Source organism: Aegilops tauschii, chromosome 7 (genome assembly GCF_002575655.3).
Source record: "Aegilops tauschii subsp. strangulata cultivar AL8/78 chromosome 7, Aet v6.0, whole genome shotgun sequence".
Taxonomy (NCBI): domain Eukaryota; kingdom Viridiplantae; phylum Streptophyta; class Magnoliopsida; order Poales; family Poaceae; genus Aegilops; species Aegilops tauschii.
The window spans coordinates 51,359,705-51,370,374 of record NC_053041.3 but is presented as its reverse complement, the minus strand read 5'-3'; the positions used below and the strand labels follow the sequence as shown (position 1 = coordinate 51,370,374).

Sequence of the window (10,670 nt, the reverse complement as noted above, 5' to 3'; positions counted from 1 at the left end):
CAACACCAGAAGCAAGCTAGACCTTTCACCTGCTTGCTTTGCATAGCAATGAGCTGTAGTTCCTCCTCTCCGTCCTCCACCACAGCAGTCTACACACAGCACAATGATTGGATGAGACGAACTAACAATTTACACATATCCATATACCTCAGTTAATTGAATCAGAAGTCATGGGAAGTTCATGTCATCCTATGCTACGTCTCAACTATATGTATATTATTGGTTCTACACATGATTTTAATGCAATATGTGTACCAAAACATGGAGCTACTGCACTGGTAGGATACAATTACCTTGAACCTTCAAGCAAGTATGAAGTGCACTACTAGTGGAGCAAATCAAGGGGTTCCACTATTTACCTGATGTATCCTCGTTAATTGTAAAATAAGAATTGATATGATGTTGGTTCGGATAAAAACCATGAGACTTTGACGCCCGGATAAAAACCAGAAATCCGGGATGCTACATCTGAACTATATATATTATTGGTTCTACTGGAAATACCCTTTGGCTCCCGCATGTATATACACCCTATATGGGGGTTATTTTATAAATAATTAAACAAAAAGTAAAAACAGTTCAAAAGTATTTTTAGATTAAACTTGACTTACTTGCGCACTAGTATATAAATTTTCACACAAAAAAAACCAAACCTTGACATCACAGCGAAAAAGACAAATTTTATTTGCTATTATAGGTCACTATTCACGCTATTTTGATTGAAAATTTGCCTTTTTTGAAAATAAGTCAAAGAGAAATTTTCTTTTTTGGAACTTTTCTCACTAGTACAATGAAAGGTCAAGTTTATTTCAAAAATATTTTCAATTTTTTTTGACTTCTTTGAATTTCTAATTTATTTTCCATATAGGGTAGATATGTACCCAGGAACCAAACGTTCCCCTCCTTGGTTCTACACATGATTTAGTGCAATATTTGTAACAAAACATGGAGCTACTGCACTGGAAGGACACAACCTTGAACCTTGAGGCAAGTATGAAGTGCACTACTGGTGGAGCAAATCAACCAGACCACTTTTTACCTGTTGTATTCTCCTTGTTAATTGTAAAATACAAAAATGATGGAATTGATATGTTGTTGGTTCGTCTAATTCAGTACCACGAGACTTTGACCCCCAGCTAAAATCCAGAAATTCGGGATGTATATCATAAACCTAAAAATGTGTGCAAGCCACGGGAGATCCAGAAAATATAAATCGTAGGCCATAGATGGCTAGACGAGATGCTACATATACCATGCCCTTCTTCCAGCAGGAGTCGTGGAGCCTGTGCAGAAGGGACGTGGGATGGAGATCCGCTGCTTTGGCCTCGAGCTTGCAGCGCAAAGAGTAGGCGCTGATGACCTGCAGCACGGCCAGCGGAGGGCACCTCTCGCTCCCCGGCGACCGGCGGCTGATCCGGATCTCGTTCCTCGGGAACACGGCCGGTTGGCCGAGATCCATGCAAGATGACGATGCGCTTTCAGTTCCTGGTGGGAGGAGCACGTCCACGTCGCCCAGGAACACGCCGCCGTCGAACAAGGGCATGCTCCTCCTGGTCACAGCGCCGGCGGCGGCCATCATGGTGGTGTGCTTGCTGGTGGTGGCAGGGGGGCGGGGGGTGGTAGGTGGGAGCCTCGGAGATGGGTGTGAACTGCAGCGAGAGAGACGTCGCCCGGTTGGCCGGATCCGGCTGGAAATGGTAGCTATTTATATACGTTGGCTCCGGCAGGAAATGGTAGCTATTTACATGGCTCCGGCAGGAAATGGAAGGTATTACATGCGGGGGCTGGCTGGATGTGGGCCCGGACTGCCAGGGATCGGGTGAGCGTTATTCGAATTTCTGTTTTTCTAGAAAGCCCGCTCTGGCGACATTTCCCCCGAGGCTCTTGTTGAGAAGGAAATATCTATTGAAGTTTTTCAGAAAAAATCGCCAAATACGCTGCTCCTTTTTTTTATAAAGTACTCCAGTATTTTCATATCAACAAAATACCAATTACACATGTCTTTTGAAAAAACACGATATAAAGGTATTAGTCAAGAACTCAAGATCGAGAATGTATTATACAATCAAATTCTTATAGACAACAAAAACAATGGAGATCCACATGGACTGCGAGAATGGTTCCGCAGAAGCAACACCAACTAGTAGAAAAACTACTTTACGTGAGACACATTAGTCCCGGTTTCTAAACGGACCGGCACTAATGTGATCATTAGTGCCGGTTCCAACGACAAGGTGGGCGGGCATCATTAGTCCCGGTTCGTGTTGAACCTCTAGTACCGGTTCGTGCCACGAACCGGGACTAAAGAGGTGGTGGCAGGCTGCTGTCAGGCTGGGGCCCCACCAGTCCCTTTAGTCCCGGTTCGTGGCACGAACCGGTACTAGAAGATCACCTTTAGTCCCGGTTTGTGTCATGAACCGGAACTAAAGATCTTCCTATATAAACCCTTCATCTAGCCCGCGAACGAGCTCTCTGTTCTTCCCCTTTCCTCTCCTCTCTGTTCTTCCCCAAAGCCCGAGCTCATCCTTCATTTTGCCCAAAATTTATCAAGATTTGAAGGCCCCCCATCTATCCAAGTGACCACAAAGGTTAGCAATTTTGTCCTTTCATCTCTCATTGCTAGATTAACTCTTGCAATGCTCTATAAGTATAGTGATTTGCAGGATTTAGTTTGGGAGTAATTATATGTGGTAGTTTATTTGATTTATATGCAATTTGAGCTCAAATTAACTCTTTGTTTGCATATGTAGGTGTGGTTTACTTAGTGTCTTCCCGTCCCCGTCCTAACCATCGTCGATCGCCAGCACCGTCCCGTCGCCGGCACCACCTTGGTGAGCCTCTTGTTCTTATCTTTTTTATAAAAAAAATGTTTGTGTGATTTAGATATATATAGTTACTTGTATAATTTTCTTACCCGTACGTTGTTTGTTATACATATTGGCATGGTTTTGCATTTCGTGTTTATGACAAATTATGCCCATCAAGTTGACATAGATATTTTTATCTAAGAGGTATGTAAACGGAAATTCCAATCGACCCTCTTGTCGAGAGGTTAAATTTAGTTGAAAAAGAAAATGAGTATTTGAAAGAAAATTGAAAAGAATTGAAGAAGAGAAGATGAAACTGGAGTTGTATGTTGCCGATGTCGTCGATGATCACAAGATCAAGATGGAGAAAATGCGCTTGAAGATTAGAAAGATTAGAAAATAAGTCATTGATAGTAAGGCTTGGTATCATTATGCTGTTCGATCAATTGTTATCTTAGTTGCGATCTTGATCGCATTTGTTGTTGCATTTAAATGATTTAGCTAGATAGTGTATATGTTGTTTTATGAGAATAAGTGTGTATGAACTTGATGTATGAACTTGTATTAATTTGGTCTTTTCGGTGTTGTGTAATGAAGATGAGCCAGCAATGGATGTACGATGGCTGATGATCTCTCCAGTTCATTAATGGTGTGCGTACTTTTCTGCTTGCGGCTGAGGCAAACAAGCAGGCGGATGGTTTTATGTGTTGTCCATGTGCTGTCTGTAAGAATGATTAGAATTACTCTAAGTCAAGAACCTTCAGGTCCACCTGTTTGAGTCATGTTTCATGCCCCACTATAATGTTTGGACCAAGCACGGAGAAAGAGGGGTTATGATGGAAGACAATGAAGAAAAAGAGGACGATGACAGCTATCCTGGCCATGGGTTCCCTAAATACGATGGTACAACAATGGGGGAAGAAGTTGAGCCGGCAATGCGGGAAGAAGTTGAAGAAGAGGCATTAGATGAGCCCCCTGATGATCTTGGTCGGACCATTGCCGATGCAAAGAGAAACTGCGCCAAGTGAAAAGGAGAGGCTGAACTTGTAGCGCATGTTAGAGGATCACAAGAAATTGTTGTACCCAAATTGCGAAGCTGACAAGAAAAGGCTGGGCATCACACTGGAATTGCTGCAATGGAAGGCAGAAAATGGTGTATCTAACAAGGGATTTGAAAAGTTGCTGATAATGTTAAAGAAGATGCTTCAAAAGGACAACGAATTGCCCGACAGTATGTACGAAGCAAAGAAAGATATCTGCCTTCTAGGATTAGAGGTGCAGAAGATAGATGCATGCCCTAATGAATGCATCCTCTACCGCGGTGAGTACGAGGATTTGAATACATGCCCGGTATGCGGTGCAATGTGCTATAAGATCAGTCGCGATGACCCTGGTGATGTTGAGGGCGAGCGCCCCATGAAGAAGATTCCTGCCAAGGTGATGTGGTATGCTCCTACAATACCACGGATTGAACGTTTGTTCCAAAACAAAGATGCCAAATTGATGTGATGGCACAAAAAAGACCGTAAGAAAGACGGGAAGTTGAGAGTACCCGCTGACGGGTCACAGTGGAGAAGAATCAAGAGAAAGTGGGAGGACTTTGCAGATGACGCAAGGAACGTATGGTTTGGTCTAAGCGCAGATGGCATTAATCCTTTTGGGGAGCAGAGCAGCAATCATAACACCTGGCATGTGACTCTATGTATGTATAACCTTCCTCCTTGGTTGTGCATGAAGCGAAAGTTCATTATGATGCCAGTGCTCTTCTAAGGCCCTAACCAACCCGGCAACGACATTGATGTGTACCTAAGGTCATTAGTTGAATAACTCTTATAGCTGTGGAATGAAAAAGGTGTACATGTGTGGGATGAGCACAATCAGGAGGAATTTGACCTACCTGCGTTGCTGTTTGTGACCATCAATGATTGGCCTGCTCTCAGTAACATTTCAGGACAGTCAAACAAGGGATACCGCGCATGCACGCACTGTTTAGATGATACCGACAGTATATATTTGGATAATTGTAAGAAGAATGTGTACCTGGGACATCGTCGATTTCTTTCGAGCAGGCATCACGTAAGAAAAAAAGGCAAGCATTTCAAAGGTGAGGCAGATCACCAGAAGAAGCCTCGCCACCGTACTGGTCGTGATATACTTGATATGGTCAAGGATTTAAAAGTAATCTTTGGGAAGGGTCCTAGCGGACAATCTGTTCCGAATGACACTGACGGATGCGCACCCATGTGGAAAAAGAAATATATATTTTGGGACCTACCCTATTGGAAAGGCCTAGAGGTCCGCTCTGCAATCGACGTGATGCATGTGACGAAGAATATTTGTGTGACCCTACTTGGCTTCTTAGGCGTGTATGGGAGGACAAAAGATACACCGGAGGCACGGGAGGACCAACAACGTATGCACGGAAAAGATGTCATACATCAGGGTCATGCCAGCTACGCTCTTACAGAAGAAGAGAAGGAAATCTTTTTTGAATGCCCGCTCAGTATGAAGGTCCCGTCTGGCTTCTCGTCGAATATAAAGGGAATAAAAAATATGGCAGAGAAAAAGTTCCAGAACCTAAAGTCTCATGACTGCCACATTATTATGACGCAACTGCTTCCGGTTGCATTGAGGGGGCTTCTACCGGAAAACGTTCGATTAGCCATTGTGAAGCTAGGTGCATTCCTCAATGCAATCTCTTAGAAGGTAATCGATCCAGAAATTATACCAAGGTTAGAAAATTATTTGGTGCAATGTCTTGTCAGTTTTGAGTTGGTGTTCCCACCATCCTTCTTCAATATCATGATGCACGTCCTAGTTCACCTATGCGAAGAGATTGCCGTTATGGGTCCTGTATTTCTACACAATATGTTCCTCTTTGAGAGGTTCATGGGAGTCTTAAAGAAATATGTTCATAACCATGCTCGGCCAGAAGGAAGCATCTCCAAGGGCCATGAAAATGAGGAGGTCATTGAGTTTTGTGTTGAGTTTATTCCTGGCCTAAAGCCGATTGGTGTTCCTGAATCACGGCATGAGGGCAGACTGGGTGAAAAAGGCACTCTAGGACCTAAAGCAATAATATGTATAGACGGGCATTCTCTCACTCAAGCACACTACACAGTTCTACAAAATTCTGCCTTGGTGGCTCCGTATACCGAGGAACACAAGAATATTCTACACTCCAAACACCTAAAGCAGTCTGCCGACTGGATTACACGTGAACAAACGGGGACTTTCGCCGGTTGGTTGCAGACACGTGCCATGCATGACGACGCTGTTGAAGATGACCTGTACTTGATGTACTAGTTACCATCTTCGAATATAATGACTTCCAAAGGGTACGAGATAAATGGGAATACATTTTACATGATCGCCCAAGATAAAAAGAGCACCAACCAAAACAGTGGTGTCCGCTTTGATGCAGCAAGCAAGAGGGGAAATGACACATATTATGGTTACATGGAGGAGATATGGGAACTTGACTATGGACGTGGTTTGAAGGTCCCTTTGTTTCGGTGCAAATGGGTCAATCTGACAGGAGGCGGGGTAACGGAAGACCCACAGTACGGAATGACAACAGTGGATCTCAACAATCTTGCGTACGCGGACGAACCATTCGTCCTAGCCAATGATGTGGCGCAAGTTTTCTATGTGAAGGACATGTCTAGCAAGCCGAGAAAAAGAAAAGATAAGGAAGTGAATACATCATATGATGAGACAAAGTGCCACATAGTTATTTCAGGGAAAGAAACATCGTCGGAGTGGAGGACAAGACAGACATGTCAGACGATTATGAAAAGTTTCATGAAATTTCTCCCTTCACAGTGAATATTGACCTGAGCATCCAGTTAAATGATGAAGATTGTCCATGGTTACGGCTCAAAGGGACACACGCGGAGAAAAAGTTTTATACCCAAAGATCCCACTCTGGGATGTGACAGGCTTCACAGTCATCACTTTCTTCTCTAGTGAGTTTCCGAACTTATATATCTGGAAAGTGCCACTTTAGACAAACTGGAGGGAATCTTTGTAATAGTTAGGGTACTTATGTGTTTTGGTATTTGAAACACGAAGAAATATTATGTACAAACAAATTTTCAACCATTTCTGACATCATTTGCTATTTTTCATGCATTTACTAAAAAATTGAGCTAAATGACCCTGAAATTGAAAAGAACCACAAATGAACTCTGAAATGGTTGAAAGTTGGCATGGTATCATCATTTCACCCACATAGCATGTGCTAAAAAGTTGAGAGGGTTACGGCAAAAACTAGATGCACTTCGTGTACAAAATGGACAGTCTCTTTTGAAGTATCAGGGTTTCGGACAAATACTCGTCTGTTACAAAGGCATTTCATTTTTTAAAACTTATTTCAACTCCGGACTTTTTGTGCGCTTAGTATGCACCATTCGAAGCCACGTCATCAATTTTCAACCCTTTCTGACATTATTTGTTACTTTTCATGCATTTACTGATTTGTTTTTGAGCTAAATGACCCTGAAATTGAAAAGAACAACAAATGAACTCTGAAAAGGTTGACAGTTGGCATGGTATTATCATTTCACCCACATAGCATGTGCTAAAAAGTTGAGAGGGTTAAGGCAATATATGGATGCACTTCGTGTACAAATTGGACAACCTCTTTCGAAGTATTAGGGATTCGGACGAAAACTCGTCTATTACAAAGGCATTTCATTTTTTTAATTAACCTAAGAATTACCAAATTGAATATAATGATAAAACACACTAATATTAAACAGCAGAAGAAAGAATCACGGAAAAATATATTTTTGTAGTAAAGTTATTCACAAACTAGTGATTCACACAAATTTCAAATAATTCAAATTTAAACTTTTCAAATTTAAAAACTACTGGCACTAACAGAAAGTTTATATTATTTTTTACCTACAGCAAAAAGATTCACAAAGAAACTCTAAATAAACCAAAAACCAACTCAGAAACAAAAGAAAATAAATAAAGCAGAAAACAAAAAATGAAAAATAAATAAATAAAAACCTGCCTATTGGGCCACAACGGCCTGCATACGACTAGAAACCCAAACTTTAGTTGGGCCAGGATGCAGGCCCGCAAGGCCCAATAGGCCCACCAAGGCAGCACAGGTGAGGTAGGCCGAGAAGGCCTACATTATAGAGGAGCTCAATGCAGTGCCTGCGCTGGGGCTTATAAACAGGTGATGGATCCCCTCAACTAGCGAGGCGGGACTAAACATCCATCGTGCCCCTCGCCTGGCAGCGCACCACCTTTAGTCGCGGTTGGTGGCTCCAACCGCGACTAAATGCCCCCTTTAATCCCGGTTGGAGCCACCAACCGCGACTAAAGGCATGCGCTTCCCGCCGCTTCGGCTGGCCAAAAGTGACCTTTAGTCCCGGTTGGTGACTCCAAACGGGACTAAAGGTCTCCGCATATATATACTCACACTTCAAAAAATTTAGTTTCTCTGCTTTCTTCGACCTCATCGACATCGTCGCGCCATCGTCGTCTCGCCTCCCCGACGCCGGAGCTCGTCGCCACCCGCGCCGATCCCCGACGCCGCCGCGCCCGCTCGTCCCCGGGCCCGGCCCGACGCCGCCCGCGCCCGCTCCTCCGGCCCCGAGCTCCTCGCCTCGCCGTCGCCCCGATGTGAGCTCCACCCTCTCCCTCGCCCCTGTGCCGCCATGGCCGCCCCTCCATGAGCACACACACACACACACAAACACACACACACACACACACACATATAGGACAAATGTTTCCTACAATCAGTGGTAGTTACCAGCACTTGCATTTTGTACGTTGTATGTAGTATATTTCGAAATCGAGAGTATGTACGTGTAGTATGTAGTATATAACAATGATTAGGTAGTATATATACTAATTTTTAGGTAGTATATACCATGTTTTGAGTATGCTCTTTTTTACGTGTGCATTGATGGTAAAATAGAGAGGGTGGAGAATACCTATTCCTCACCCAGGGTGACGAATAGTCAACCTCTCTCTCTCTCTCTCTCTCTCTCTATATATATATATATATATATATATATATATATATGTATATATATATAGAGAGAGAGAGAGGGTGGCGAATACCTATTCCTCACTTATATATATATATATATATATATATATATATATATATATATATATATATATATATATATATATATGAATACAATGTATAGAAAAAAGTTAATGAATTTTGACATTTGATCCAATGTATAGAAATAAGTACTTGCCAAAGTTGTGTATTTTAATGTTGTATTTGCAAAATTTTGTTATGTATTTGCAATTAATTAGTATACGTATGTATACAATAGATTCTCTTAGTCCTTTAATAAGAGATAATCCCTAAAGTATTCACGTTGATCCACCGTGTCTACCATTACATAATTGAATGGGGTTTTCTCAGGATTATTGAAGTAGTGCATAATATCTTTCACATAATGAGCATCGAGGGTTTTAGGAGGTTCCCATCTCCATGAGTAGCAAGTAAACCTGATTTTTTTGATATTTTGTGTTCCATATCCATAACTAAAGATATAAAACAACTTAGAACAGCAAATGAAATCTACTTAGTGATAAAGCAAACAAGCACACACGAGAATATTCACCCCATGCTATTGCTCCCCGGCAACGAAGCCAGAAAAAGGTCTTGATAACCCAGAAGTATAGGGGATCAGTTGTAGTCTCTTTCAATAAGTAAGAGTGTCGAACCCAACGAGGAGTTAAAGGTAGAACAAATATTCCCTCAAGTTCTATCGACCACCGATACAACTCTACGCACGCTTAACGTTCACTTTACCTATAACAAGTATGAAACTAGAAGTACTTTGTAGGTGTGATAGGATAGGTTTGCAAGATAATAAAGAGCACGTAAATAAAAACTAGGGGTTGTTTAGATAAAGAAACAACTAAGTTAGTTTTAGTAGAGAGCGTTTTGTCACAAGAAAGTTATTTGTCCCTAGGCAATCGATAACTAGACTGGTAATCATTATTGCAATTTTATATGAGGGAGATGCATAAGCTAACATACTTTCTCTTCTTGGATCATATACACTTATGATTGGAACTCTAGCAAACATCCATGTTTGTGTTTCTATCACTCACGCAACGCATACAATAAGCAAACCATGAACATATTGCAAACCTACAGCGAGGATCCCTCACGCTTGCGCGACACGGAGAGCACCATAGGATAGCACCAATAATAAAACATGCAACTCAAACCAATCACGATCATCAATCAACCCATAGGACAAAACGGATGTACTCAAACATCATAGGATAGCCATACATCATTGGGAAATAATATATAGCATTGAGCACCATCTTTAAGTAGAGATTACAGCGGGTAAAAGAAGTGTTACACCGCTGCATAGAGGGGGAGAGAGTTGGTGATGACTGCGCCGAAGTTGTTGGTGTAGATCACCGTCACAATGATGGCCCCGGCGGCGTTTCGGCGCCACCGAGAGAGAGGGGGAGGGAGCCCCCATCCTTCTTCTTCTTCTTCCTTGACCTTCCCCCTAGATGGGAGAAGGGTTTCCCCTCTGGTCCCTGGCCTCCATGGCGGCAGAGGGGTGGGAGCCCCTCCGAGATTGGAACTCTCTCTCTCTCTCTCTATCTCTCTCTGTTTCCTTCTGTTTGTGCGCTCCCTGTTTCTGGCCTTTCACCGTTTCTTAAATTCCCGGAGATCCGTAACTCCGATTGTGCTAAAATTTTAACACGATTTTTATCCCGATATTAGCTTTCTTGTGGCGAAAGAAGGGCACCAACCGCCTTACTGGGTGACCACAAGGGCCCAGGGGGCGCCCTACCCCCTAGGGCGCACCCCCTGCCTTGTTTCCCCCTCAGGCATCGTCTCGC

At 42.7% G+C, this 10,670-nt stretch overlaps 1 pseudogene; it reads left to right on the top strand.

Annotated features, from left to right (window-relative positions):
- The first annotated feature begins 4,169 nt into the window (after positions 1–4,169).
- On the top strand, positions 4,170–6,190 carry LOC141026781 (uncharacterized; annotated as a pseudogene).
- The last annotated feature ends 4,480 nt before the right edge of the window (positions 6,191–10,670 follow it).